Here is a 13273-nt window from a genome sequence, read left to right as displayed (position 1 = left end):
TTCAGTTCTTTGAAAGAGTAGAATATTTGAATAAAAATGTATAATCAAGTTTAATATTTTGGAAACAGTGTGGACAAATAAAGCCATCCACTGTATGCTCTCAAGCATAATACCAAGTACCAACAGCTCCTAATGTTCTAAATGATCATCCTGGCACTAATTTGATCTCAGGGGGCAATAAGCTTGGGACTGCTTCCAAAGCAGGGATGAGCCTGGAGCCAGACCCATGCAGGCTGTGCCTTCCCAAGGGAGCTGAAACTGTGGGCAGGGCGAGGGGCTGGTAACGGCATCCATCAACAGCCCCAGACAGGGCAAGAGATTAACAAAGTTCAGGTCCATCCAAGAGGTCCCATCAGGAGAACCAGGAGATTGAAACGGGGCTGGAGATGAGGCCACTTGCAACACTGGGCCAAGATCCAGACAGGAAAAAGAGAGATGGGCAAGTAACTTGAAGAAAGGGTGTTACTGAGCTGGTTTAGCTAATATGAAGGAATTCTGCTTCCTCAGCCTGTATATTCAGAGGTGCTGTTATAGTCTTCGAATTCCCAGACATTTTGGGTTCCAGTCATGTCGCTCCTGAAAAGAAATTGAAATATAAGCCTCAGATCAGAATATCCAAAATATGAGTAAGTATGAATATGAACCACAGCATGGACAGTTTTGTCTGCAGCAGTGGCCATGAAGGCTGGAGGAGGAGGCACTTGGCATCAGTCACTTCCAGAGTCAGCTTGCTGGGCATTTTTCCTCCTGATAGCATTTTAAGAAAAAGTACTTTTTTCACAACGCAGATCACATGTGGACTCCATAAAGTTTCTTTGAACTTATAAGGAAATGTCTTTAGATATCTAGTCTTCATAAAAGGAATGTTTAGGATACTAACAGACAAAATCAAAATACATGGTTTTTTTTTCTTCTTTTATTTATTTTTTTAAGCACACTAAATGAAACAGAGTTCTGCCAATAACTCTTTTGTCGTAGACAGTTTGGGCTGTGAGTTTGTCATCTCAACCATGGCCAGAGAGAGCAGGATGGAGCCCAGCTGAGAGGTCTCCCAGGGGAAACCAAGCCCTGGCAGAGCTACTGGCAGTGATTCCCAGGCAGTCTGGATAAGAAGACTGGATTGCTTCTTGTGGCCAGAGGCTGGGTCTTTCACATGACAGTAAAAGATGGAGCTTGTGGTCTGCAAAGACTCCCTCAAATATTGTGGCAAGAGGAATGTGTCCTGATTTAGTTCCCCATAGCAGGACTTGCATTTCAGAGCATCTGACCTATTATCTTTTCCTGAATTATTTTTATTTGTCCTAAATGTCTGATATTTTCAGCCCAGCCCAAGCAGAAGACACCATATGAACAGCCTCTCAGCACTTCCATTCTCAAGGAAAATATCAGTGAAAATGTTCTTGACTAATCTACAGGATAGATTTGATCCCAGGATCATCTGACTATGTCAAGGGAAGCAAATGTCCTCCAATATAAAATCTTCAAAGGACCAGAGATTCAAAAAACTCATCTGATGACAGGTTAATTTTTCTTCAGGAAGCAGTGGTATGTTTAAAAAACTCCACAGACAGTCTCTTTTGCCTTTGATAAATGACTTGCTCTCTGCTACATTAGCCACTTCGAAAGTCTGCTCGGTAGCTGTCACCCCAGCCATAACATCTTGCTTTCTTCTCCCCAGGAGCTCTGTAAATTCACCAGCCTTCTCTTATAATCCATCTTCCTCACTGCTTTTGTCAAGGAACTACTTGAGCTTCTTTAATTCACCCATGTTTTCCCAGGCACAGATAAAACTTTTGGTTGTGTTCACGGCAGTAAGTGCCTGGTTATCTATTAGGTAAATTGAAACATTAAATACCAAAAGATTCTAGGACAGTTTTCTATCTCTTAAAAGTAGTTCTCAGTCCTGTTCTATTGTTCCTTTTTGTTAGAAACCTAGAATCATAGTGTATATGTATAATATGGTATATTAGGCAGTGATAGGACGAGGGGGAATGGTTTTAAGCTCAAGGAGGGAAGGCTTAGATTGGATGTCAGGGGGAAGTTCTTCACAGTGAGTGGTGAGGTGCTGGAAGAGGCTGCCCAGAGAGGCTGTGGATGCCTTGTTGCTGGAGGTGTTCAAGACCAGGATGGAGCCTGGTCAAGTACCAGATTTGGAAGTTGGTGGTTGGAATTTGATAATTCTTGGAGTCCCTTCCAACCCAAGCCATTCTATGATTCTATGATGTCCCAGGCTGGAAGGGAGCCACAAGAATCATTCACACAGCACCACACAAAATTCAACGCTTATGTCTGAGAGCACTGTACAAGAACCCCCAGCAGCTTGGGTTCATGACCACTGCCCTGGGGAGCCTGTTCCAGAACTCTGATGAACTTTTCCTAACACCCAGCTAATCCTCTCCTTACACAGCTTCCCAATCCGAGCATCTCTAACCTTTGTCTAAACCCTATTACAACTATTCAAGCACCAGCCACGGCCCATAGTGATCAGGAGTGACACAGATCTTTATGAGCTCCACACCAGCTCCTGTGCTTCAACAGAAGGCTCAGGCAGTCAGATAGTTTTAAGGCTTCTCCTTTGAGGGCTTCTCCTTGATGCTTTTCACCAAAGCATGTTCATTGCTCTTCCACGGGGTTAAAAAAATCAGCAGTCAGCTCCTGTACTTCGTTTTAAGTTGTCTGTCTTTTGCAGTTTGAATGCATTTAGCATTGCATCATAGTAAAAAAAAAAAAATCTCATAGGCAGATTTCCACAATTTCTGATTCCTCTTGAAATTTTCCCCATGTGTATTTCCTTCTATTTTTCCCTATTGATTCCTTACCACAGAGATGTAGATCCTGAGCAGATTTTCTGATTTCCTTTAGGCAGGTTTCTGACTTTTACCTTTTTACCTGCAAATGCTATTCTGCTCACTAGATCAGGAGTGCAAGCATGGAGCTCTTAATGTCAGCATTAAAGACCACAGAGTTCATGAAAGTCTGTAGGTAAGGTTATGGAACCCCTCAATCAGGCTCATATACATAGGGGACACATACAATAAGAACATAATGTTTTTACTGTGTGCTGTGAAGGTTGTGCAAGCCACCAAACCACAGACGTAAGTGAAAAACCTGTGATCCTTAGAAATAGTACATAATTACCTACTTTTTTTCCATTGTAATGTCCATAGGGACAAAATTGCTGACAAATGAACTAAGCCGCCTCATGGACAGAGCTGTAAAGTAACCTAACAGCAACTAACAACAAAAGCTGTCTAAAATGGAAGAATCCAAGAAGCAGTGTCAGCCTAAAGCTGTGAGCAGTAGAAACCAACAGTCTGACCTGAAGCTTGACTAAGGGTAGGCACAAAAAGGCAGTGAACATCACACAGCATTTATTGTCAAGATCATATTTTCATCTCTGCTGTGGAAAGCAGGGTTTTAGCACCCATTTAGAGTCAATAAAGAAGACACAGAACTGTGCTCTGGACTTACTCATTTCCTTCAGCTCAGTGTGACCTGGGAGTCTCCTACGCCATCAGTGGCACAGCTTCATCCTCCTTACCCCATGACACGGCTGCAGGGAAAGGTAAATATGGGATCAGACTTCCTGTACCACTGCTTGGAGCCTCTGCACCCCAGTATTCATAACACAAATTCTTACTGTTCAAAAAAATGGGGAAGTGGTACTGAGAAAAATAATTGCTGTAGGGATATTTAACAGCACAGAGCACCACAGATACCGTTATTATGGCTTTTATTGCTAGACCAATAAGCAGAGCTGCAGATGCCCTGCAAGAGCAGTCAGCTAGTCTCTGCAAGACCTATATAACTTTGGCCATAAGATACACAAAACAAGACTGATATCTTTCCATGCTTCTTTTTAGGAGAAGGGAATTTTCCTTAATAAATCTTTTTTCAGCATAAAAGTCTGTTTTTTAATTATTATTTTTTCACTTGAAAGCAGAAATCCCATCAACCACAGAAGCCCTATGTATTTAAGCTGTATACTTGCAAAATAGTTTATTTTTGTGTGTTTTTTTGTTGGTTTTTTTGTTTTTTTTTTTTAATATATGGTGCATATATATCTCTTACATGAGTTTAAGCAAACTCAGAAGTAATAACAGGGGTTTTCAAATAAAATCAGGATACTTCTACCCAAAGAAAATGACACTTACTGTGCAGTCGAGCGTCCCTGCTGCTACTATGCTACGCAGCCATCACATCTGGTTGAAATGTGCACATCATGTTGTCACCACTCCATAAAACACACGCACATTCAGAACAAACGGCTCTCAGTTGTGCTCCTTCCAGCCTGATCGTGCATGGCCAGGGACTAAGGAGAGAGGTGGTGATCCCCAAAACACTTTTGGGCATTCAACAGCCACCTCACTAACCATAGCCATCAGCCTGGGCCATGGGGACAGACAGAAGGCTTCAACACCCAGCAGGACCGTGACACGGGAGCCCAGTTTTAAGGCAAAAGCAGCAGCAAGAAGAAGGTGTGCAGTGCAGATCAGGCTGTGGGGTACAACTATGGGATCTGCCAGCCCCTGGGTCTGGCCCAGAGCTGGAAAACTGGAAAGAGCAGCTTTCTTTCATAAGTATCAAACAGGACTCCAAAAACAAATTCTCAGCAAAAAATATCATGGTCTTTCTCTTCATGGCCCCTTGTTTCTACTTCCCACTCACAGTTTCAACGTGGAAACAGAGAAAAAGAAAAGGTGGAACGTAGCATGAGATACCACGCTGTTCAGCCTGGAGAAGAGAAGGTTCTGGGGAGACCTGGTAGTGGCCTTTCAGTATCTAAATGGATTTTAAGAAGGAACGTGACAGATTCTTTAGCAAGGTCTGCTGTGATATGACAAGGGAAAGAGGTTCCAGACTAAGAGAGGGGAGATTTAGATTGGATATAAGGGCAAAGGTTTTTACAGTAAGAGTGGTAGGCACTGGAGCAGGTTGCCCAGAGAGGAGGTGGATGCCCCATCCCTGGAGACACTCAAGGTCAGGCTGGATGAGGCTTTGAGCAACCTGATCTACCTGTGGGTGTCCCTGTTCACTGCAGGGCTTTGAATCAGACGGCCTTTAAAGGTCCCTTCCAATTCAAACAGTTCTGTGATTCTAAGATATGTCCAGCAAGTTAGGCAAGGCAGTCTGAGAGGCAGAAGGACAGCAGGAAGGAAGAAGGAAGGAGCAAACCCAGACCTCTCTGAGCTTCTTGGGGTCTTTAGCAGGCACCAGAACAGGTCTGGAGTGTCTCCATGCTGGCACAGTGCGTCTCTTCTCTTCTCTCATCAGTGCCCAGCACCATGGGGGCCCTCGCATACATCTCCAGACAACTTTATTGCATTAAAGATCTGTGAGCTGGTGCCCCTGTGTTCCTTCTTTTATAAAAGAGGAATGTGTTTTGGCTGCTGAACAAGAACAGTAAGGATGGGTTGTAACAGATACAGTTAATGTACTTGAACCAGCTTTTCTCATTTTACCTCTTCCCCTTCATTTGCTTCACATAATAAGTAAATCCGCCCACTCGATATAAACACAAATAGATTTTCATGGGAAACTTCATTAAGGAAAAAACCCTCAAGTCTTTTAAGAATTTAAAGACATGTCAATGAGCAGCTGGAAACTACAATCGCTGTCATTCTTACCCTTCCGGTAAAATCAAACTTAGACACTTCCCGGGTAATTCCCATTTTTGCATAGGTCAAATCCATAAATTGCATTGCTTTTCCCCAGGCCCTCTCCACAGCCAGAGCTGATCCAGGATGAGCAGTAAATTTATTCACTAGATGGAGCACAAGTATCTAGACAGTGAAGGCATGCCAAAGCATTATAAGATGAATCTCAGCGCTGGGACAATGAAACTTCATCTGCAAGTCTCAGAAAACCACGGGTAATGTTTGTTCTTATTTTTGAGGCTTATTCCAGCAACACCACTGTCACACTCAAGTGGCTGAGTGATGTTCAATAATTAGGGAAAATTCCTGGGTAATACTTGTATAATGAAGATCTTTGCTTTAGGTAGGACTCTTGCCACTCATATATTTATTTGTTTCCATTTTCAAGAACAGTTAGAATCATAGAATTCATAGAATCATTAAGGTTGGAAAAGAACTCTAAGATCACCAAGTCCAGCCTTGACACATCCCCACCATGCCCACTGACCATATCTCAGTGCCACATCCACACGGTTCTTGAACATTTCCAGGGACAGTGACATCCCTGGGCAGCCTGTTCCATTGCACAACCACTCTTTTGGAAAAGAAATGTTTCCTAATATCCAACCTGAACCTCTCCTGCTGCAACTTAAGGCTATTATCTCTCATCCTATCACTGTTACTTGGAAGAAGAGACTGAATGCCACCTTGCTACAACTTCCTGTCACAGAGTCTGTTATGGGGAACTTCATGTGACCTTTATAGCTCATGTTCCCACCACCTTTATTTCCTGAAAAACTGTAATTTTCAGTGGTGAAAGCACTTTTTTTCTTCAGAGCAGCCCTGCTGTGCTGAGCTTTCTCCCTTTTTTAGTCATTGGTGGTACACGTGGATTTTGCCTGAAGACAAGATAGGCACCTCTGAATAGGTATGGGTGGTTCTCCCTTGCAGGAATGGTATTTTCAGTTGTTAAATAAAGTCCTGCTGGCTATTACCAGCCCCAAGGGATCAGCATGGAGTCACAACAGTTCAGGGAGAGCTGGGCAGATCTGGAGGACCACAGTGCCTTTCAGAACAGGAACTGCTGATGCTGGAATGAACATTTCTGTAGGCCTTCTGGCAGGCCCAGGTCAGCATGGACAGTTAAAGCCATTGCTGGGGCTTATCTCTGTTTTCCTACAGCATTAGATCTACAGTGAAGACATGGACCGCTGAACCTAATGAAGTAGTTGCCCTGTATCCTCCAAAGATACATCCATGTGGCTGCAGGAGAGCAGCTGCAAATCTCACCCAGGAACAAAATCACTTGTCTTAGAATCATAGAATCTTTACAGTTGGAAAGGACCTCTGCAGGCCACCAAGTCCAACTCCTCTGCAGTGAACAGGAACATCCACAGCCAGACATCATGTCCCCTACCTTCAAAGACAGCATCAGAGTACTGGCCCTGAAGCCCCCTGTCTGCTCTGCATGTGGACACACCTGCTTCATGTTTAACTCTTTTTGGTAAGGAGAAAAAGTCACTTCTGCTCAGAACATATCCATGTATAGCAGTAGCAGCTTATTCCATCCCATAGCCCAGCATCATCCAACCTTTAGTTGCCTTTGGAAATCAGAAATTTGACAGAGACACAGAGTTTCTTGATACAGAAAGCAGTTGATTTGAGAACAATGTTTTGGCCCAATGACATATGTGGTGTACTTTTAAGAAAGGAAAAGACAACTCATCGCAGACATTCTTTGTGGGATGAAAATATTCTATAGTATATTTATCTGCCTTGCAGGGAGCTCTAGCAGAGTGACTTGCACCCAGGAATGCTGTTTTGCAACAGCAACATTCCTCTTTGCCACCTTCCTGTGAAAGAATGACGTATTTAACACAATTCCTTGATAAATAACAATGCATCTTGGGAAGGCTGAACTACGACAATTAAGATGCAGAAAAAGATGCAGAAACAAAGAAATTCTGAAAAAAGGCCAAGCATCTTTATAGAAGATTACAAAATCATTTTTTCCCTTTCTTTCCCCTCACAAAATGCTTTCCTTTTGGACAAAGAAGCCTGATCTTAAAATTGAGTTTTCTCCTGTTTTCTTGAAACTATTTTCCATTTAAAAGAAGAATCTTTACAAAACCACTTCCCAAAATCATTTCCAGTTTTCATAAAGAAAATATTTTTACCCGAAATTTGTGGTTTCTCATTTCATTTTTTTTCTCCATGAAAAAAATACTTTGGTCTTCTGAAATGCTCTAAGGGAAACAAAAAAATTTAATCAGCTCTTGACAATAGTAGCACACGCTGGTTTTTCTTTAAATATGCTGCTCCTGACTGCTTTTTATAGAGCTAAGCACAGCTGGACTTGCTGAGAGCCTTCCAAGTCACACAGGAGATGGGAGGAAAGGATTGCTCTTGCTGCAGCACCAGGCAGCTTGCAGACCTCAAGCTGCTTCATGATCTCTTTTATCTCAATAAGTATCTGTGCAAATAATGAGACAAGGTTTCCGACTCATGTTTGGTTAGATTCTCACTGGCAAACTTTAAACTGCCTTTAGGGTGATGCAAGGGGAAGAGGTACATTTATTCAGTATCTTCTGGTCTTTGGGGAACTGCTTTTTATCTCTGCCTACTATGAGGCTTTTGCCTTGTTTTATGTGGAAAGCACAGTTGTTAGCCCTACACCATGCCTGTTGCCTCTGATTAAATTTAGAACCTGCAAGAGTGGAGGATTCAAAACTGGGGCCTTATTACTTGTGATCTTGAACTCTAACTTTGAATGAAGTAGCCCCAAGGCCCTAAAAGTGTACTCTAGGGGAGGAGAACAGAAAAGACCCCGGCCCAGCAGTGGAGCTCTTACATGTTCAGAAATTGGATAAAATCTTGGCAACGCTGTATGAAGATGTCAAGCAGGCAAGTTTTGATTGACTTCGTAAAGAATCTGCTGCTGTCCTTCTGCTGCTTAAAGTGCTCTTCCTATTTAGGCCAGAATACTTTGCTCACTTGGTTCTTGTTTGTGTTTATCTAGCCACACAGAAAAGCTGAGAGAAAGAAACTCTCCTACCTCACTGCCAGTTTTCTTCAGCATGTTCCCATGAACGTGCAGGAACTCATCATGCCTGGAAACGTCCCAGCCTCTTTGAGCATACAGCATCAGCCCTGTAATCAGCAGCAGCAAAAAAATACGTGCAAGACTTTTTAAGAGTCTTCTTAGTGGTAAAACTAACAGATTCAGTGCCTGCCTGGAAGATCAATAAACAACATCAAAGCTCAAGGGGCTTCTGCCATCTATTTCTCACAACAAAAGAGCTCCAGCTCGCTCTCTGCTATGGTTAGGTTTCGGTTGCAGTTGGACTTGATCTTTAAGGTCTTTTCCAATCTAAGTTATTCTATGATTCCATCCCAAAAGAGAGGGGATCATGCTCAAAGAGGGGAAGCAATGGGTGTTACTGCTATGCTGTCTTACACAGCCCCTTGAAATCCTATACTGTCAAACTGGGAGCTTATTCAAGGTGGGGAAACACGTATATTGTTATGTACATGCATATACAAAGATAATTACCTGTTACCTCACTTGACATTTTTCATGCTTGTTCTTAGCCTACAGGAAACAAAAGAATTCTCTGAGTTCTGAGAAATTCAGCTAATCTCTGGCTGCTGGGGCACAGAGATAGAAAAGTATTAAAAGGCTTTATTCTGCTTTCATTTTAAAAAAACAGTTAGCCTTTCTCACTTAAAAGAGTAAGTCATTATGTGCAAACAACAAACACACTGAAACAGGCAATTTTAATGGAGCAATGGCAGCGTACTCAAGATGTATGAATTTCCATTAAAATTGGTGTTATATTGTCACGTACAGAAGATCATATTTTTAATGTATACATACACTCATATACCATAAACTCGAATTTTCATTATCACAAATATTTTCTAATATTGAATATTTGGAAATCCCATTCACAGAAGAAATAAGCAGACGTTATACCTGGATCCCTCCCAGCAGTTTTCCAAAGGTCTTGACCATGCAGGCAGGTGCCCACAGAACCAATGTTACACCCACCTATAATAGCACAAGAAAAGACTCATGAAACTGCAGTCCTTTCAGTCTAACATCAGTATCTGGAAGAATTATGGGGAAGATAATCCTTGATTCTGCTGAAAGGCATTTAAAGAACAAAGCTGTTATCAGGCATAGTCAGCCCAGATTCAAAAAGGAAAAGTCTTCAGTGACTTATCTCCCATGTGAAGGTCACCCACTTGGTGAATGAAGGGAAGGAAGTGAAAAGGCCTTTCATACTGTTCCTTACAGTATCCTTCTGGACAAATTGCTCGACTGAAAGATGAACAGGTTCATGCTGCGTTGGGTAACAAGCAGGCTTGACAGCAGTGCTCCCTGTAGCTCTGAGGAGGGGAAGCAGAGGGAGGTGCTGGGCTCTGCTCCCAGGAACTTGTGGCAGGACTGGAATGGCATAAACTTGCTCCAGGAGAGGGTCAGACTGAGCATGGGAAAAACATCACTACCATGAGGTTGATCAAATGCTGGAACGGGCTTCTAAGAGAGGTGGTTGGTGCCCTGTACCTGTCACATTCAAGAGGTATTTATACAATGCCCTTAGAAACATGCTTTAACTTTTGATGGGCCCTGAAGTGGTTGGGCAGTGGGACTGGATGATCCCAGAAGGTTCCTTCTAGCTGAACTGTTTTATTCTAAAGCCTAATAGAATATAAGCTTCCAATTGTATAATTTGTTCTCTCAGGCGTATAAAGAGAACCAAGTATCATTTTCTTTCCCTCTGTATTTTTCAGTGTCCAGCTGTCCCATTGAGTAGCTCTGTGCATGTGGCACCAGTGTGCTTCTGCACCCAACAGTGCCACACAGGTTTTGTAAACACAACAGACCAAATGTACCAGTGACCCAATGGAGAAGATTCACCTCCCAGTTTCTAAGAAATTATTTTTAAGTCATGCTATTGCTTGAAACAGGGCAGTTTGTGACTTGTTGCTTATTCACGACAGGTAGATATTTCACCATCTTCCCAGAGGAAAATCACCACAGACACAAAAGAGACACCACTGTCAGAACAATCTGAGTTTTCAGCACTCAAATCTCTATTAACTGTACACACAGCAAATACAAACAGCAACTGGCAGGCTCAGCGAAGTTCTGAAAGCATCAAGGAATAAGGATTGAGCTTTTAATTATCAGGTGCATCCAATTATACTGACTGTAGAGTTAAAGCAATGACTGAATGCTGACATTAATACTGTGAAATATGTTTTGCAGTTACAAGTACATCAGTGAAAACCTTAATACACTAATTCCCTGAATCAGCTTTATTTACTTAATGTGGTTTTGAACTTGAGAAATGTAACTGAAAAACCATAACAAATGCATATTTCTTGGTGGTTTGCCTCGATTTGTTATGCAGCTGAATTCTAGACACTGGTCAAATGATTCTTCATGGGTATTGGTCATAGGTCTTTCTTTTTTAATTTCCTGCTACATTTTTATTTTGAATTTGAAGTCATCTGTCCTGAGAATTTCCCTTGTGGTTGCTGCATTTTAAACAGACACATTCATGTGGGCATTTTCTGGAAGCTAAGTATGCAGTCCCAAACTTTTTCTCCATTACTCAGACTGCAGCTTTCAACGCAAGAACTTTTAAAACTTGATGAAGAGAGAAGAGAGTGCAGTGCCCTCTAGGAGGGGACTACCCTATGTGAACAATGACATTCTGTAAAACGTTTTACTTCCTAAGAAGAAACGTGGATGTGTTGCTCTCCTGAATCCCACTACACTTACCCTAGTCTAATTCTTCCAATTCACTCACAGCCTGAAAATAGGAAGAGTATCACGTCCCCAAGGCATCTTTTGACACCATGGACACACTCACGCTGCAGCTGAGCTGCAAGTCCAGAAGGGAGCCTGCAGACATCCCAATGGGAATGGGTGCAGCTATATGTTTCTACATAGCAGATGCTAAATCAAACCTAGTCACACTGGAGCTGCCTTAGTCACTGGTGGGAAGACATCATCAATCTCACCTAATGCAATCTTACAGAGCGGTCCCATGATTCACATCCTGAGAAGGCCTGTTACTCTGCTGCCAATAAAAGGAGACAAGGACGGGCCTCATTCAAGCAAGGATTCTTATACCGCAGACACCAAAAAGGAGGGGAATGGAGGCCTGTCCCATCAGTGACGGAAACAGCATTATCAGGAACACGACCTGAAGTGCTGCATCAGCAGGCAGCTCTTCCTCCAGATCCAGTTTGTATTACAGCTGGCTATGCATACATCACCAAGATGTATCCGGTATTAGCCACTTTTCCACCAGGACCCATACAAAAGAAAAGGTGGAGTAGAAATCTCATGCCTTCTTAAAATTCACTGCATATGTGACTGAACAAGTTAGAATTGATGATTACTCACACCCTATGATGTCTGGCCCTCTTCCTGCCGGTCCAGAGGCTGTAGTCATGAAGTGCATAGGAATACGGAAAGAAACATCCTGACAAACTGTAACAGCTGCATTTTAAAGTCTGCTGCTTTATTTCTGTATCCAGCGGAAAAAAATCTGTGGGGAACCTCATCCACTCCCTCTGCTGTCAGTGGGGCTTCTATTTCCTGCAAGAAGGATCAGGATCCCAGGTTATAACAATCAAGGTAAGCACGGCAAAACACGAGCACAAAGAACAAAATCCACTATTGTATTTGTAGTCAGGAGTTCTGTTGTCATCAGTGGAAATATGAAAGCCACCCAAACTGTTTGCTTAGCAGCAGGACCTACGAGAAAGGTCCTTTCAGGCCTCATCCCTCCCTCCCACACTGTCCTGGTCACGTAGTCACGCTCTGCACCCTGTCAGACAACTTAAGTGACCTGGATTTCCAGAAACGCTGACCTCAGTGGAAATCATTGTGTGCAACACTTAAAAACAAACACATTGGAGGCAAACCTACCAAGCATCGCCTGAACCAAGAGCAAACAACTGGGCTTTGTGAAACCTTTCCTTCTCTTCTTTCCATGAAAACAAAATGCAAATGTACCTAAAACTGGAAAATAGATTGCACTGTGTTTTAACAACCCTTAGCTTAGCCTTTTGGGAGTACAAGCATAGCTAGTATAGCACCACTAATGTTTCTGCTAGTGACTTTTCCCTTTGTTAACTCAACCAATTCCTCTTCATTCCTGGCACGTTATCCTTGAGTCCTGAAGGAATTAACATCAAGTGGTGTCTGTAAGCAAGCATGACACGTTCTCAGAGACATCATTAACAAAAGACCTGATCCATGAGGTGATGAGCAACCACAAATCTCTCCAGTGGTGGTGGAGGCACAAACTGAAGTCTTTGGCAAGCCAGAGCAGTAAAAACCATTTGTCATGTAGCGCTGCTGAGCTCACCCACAGTAGAAATGCGTTGCAACATCCACCAGGTCATTACACCCTCCCCCTACATCCAACTGGTCCTGCTACACAAGTAGGACCACTGTCAGCTCTGGAAAACTGCTGTGCATGAATGTCTGCTTGTGGGATAGAGAGATTCAATGGAGTAACAGAAAGAGCAAAATGAACTGAGAAAAGTTAAGAGAAAAATGGATCATTTAATGTTTCTCTCACATGGGTGGCTTTTTCCATTTAAATACA

Source organism: Lagopus leucura, unplaced genomic scaffold, assembly GCF_019238085.1.
Source record: "Lagopus leucura isolate 7727_CA_CO unplaced genomic scaffold, USGS_WTPT01 Super-Scaffold_100159, whole genome shotgun sequence".
Lineage (NCBI taxonomy): Eukaryota > Metazoa > Chordata > Aves > Galliformes > Phasianidae > Lagopus > Lagopus leucura.
Note: the sequence above shows the minus strand (reverse complement) of the source record.